Here is a 1,288-nt window from a genome sequence, read left to right as displayed (position 1 = left end):
ATTGACACAGTCCTGGAGGACACTTTATTGGACCGCAGCGTGACAAGCATCTTCCTCTTCCACGGACGGTGTCTGGCTCTGCCCACTAACTCCTTGCAGGTATATTTATTTATTTCTTCAGAAACAACTTTACAGGATCATGACAGGAGGTTTCCATTTTTTCTTCTTTGTGAGCTACGAAGGGTTCGCGACGTAATCTTCTATCCAGATGAAAAGTGATATGTGGGTTGGCGCCCGCTTCACCACCGTGACAGTCACCTATGCCGGATGCCGCCAGGGACGAACTGGGCTTGATCGGGCTTTATCTATACTTTTCTGCTTTTATTTTTCACATGACGAAAGATCGCCCTCCCAGCGGAACTTCTTTCTCTGCGCTTCTCCTCCTTGGTAATCTTTTTCTATTGGGGCCGGGAATGTTGCTTGTCGACAGTAATACACTTGTATTCATAAGAGTCCAATTACTCGTCAAAAATAACGGCTGGGCTCATCGGACCAAAGCTCCTACAAGTGACATGGCTATACTGACATTATATGAACTGGATCGAGTTCGGCAGCAGTAACACAGCGCCTTTCTCTTCGGAACAGCTGTTCTCTCTGCTATTTTATGCATTTACTGTCTCTTAATTCCAGAAATGGTAAATGACATGCTCGTGCTCCTCCACTTGCACGTGAAATGGCCTGCGAACTCTGACGGAAAGCAAAGTAGGACGATGGTTCTAATTCTTTCACGTGTGGACTGCAGCAGAGCTGTGGTTGTTTCTCTGTTTCTCGAAAAAAAGCCATCGGGATCACTTAAATCTGCTTACGTGCTATAAACACTGAAGCACTTCACACTAATGCTGTTTCCGTTGCTGCGTTTGTGGTTTGTGTGTTTGTTTTACTTAATTCGCGTCGTGCGCTAGCCCACACACCATTCGCAGTCCGGGGCTCTCGGACCCCGTAGAATATCTGTTACGGATCCCAATTGGACTTATTTTTGGAAATGTGGTGGAGAGTTTGAAGGTTGCTTCACTTCCGCCACCGGTTGGCCCGGTATTGCACTGCCTCCGGGATCGGCCTTGGTCTTTATACCGCGCGTCTTTACTATCCTTTCTATCCCATCTTTAAACTCTCCTACTAACTGCACGTGGTAGCGATTGTGGCTCGGCTTGAGCCAGAGGGCAGGCCTGTGTACTTTCCTTTTCTTTCTTCCTGGCAACAACAGACAGACCGAAGGTTAATGCTCATGTAGGCAAAATTGGTCATTCTGTACTTAACATTCATAGATGGTGGCGAGTCCTCACATCAC

At 47.0% G+C, this 1,288-nt stretch overlaps 1 pseudogene; it reads left to right on the top strand.

Moving 5' to 3' along the window:
- The first annotated feature begins 913 nt into the window (after positions 1 to 913).
- LOC144095770 (U2 spliceosomal RNA) lies at positions 914 to 1,066 on the top strand (annotated as a pseudogene).
- Positions 1,067 to 1,288: the final 222 nt, after the last annotated feature.

The sequence above is a fragment of the Amblyomma americanum genome, chromosome 6 (assembly GCF_052857255.1).
Source record: "Amblyomma americanum isolate KBUSLIRL-KWMA chromosome 6, ASM5285725v1, whole genome shotgun sequence".
In the NCBI taxonomy this organism is placed as follows: domain Eukaryota; kingdom Metazoa; phylum Arthropoda; class Arachnida; order Ixodida; family Ixodidae; genus Amblyomma; species Amblyomma americanum.
This window is presented reverse-complemented; position numbering and strand designations above follow the sequence as displayed.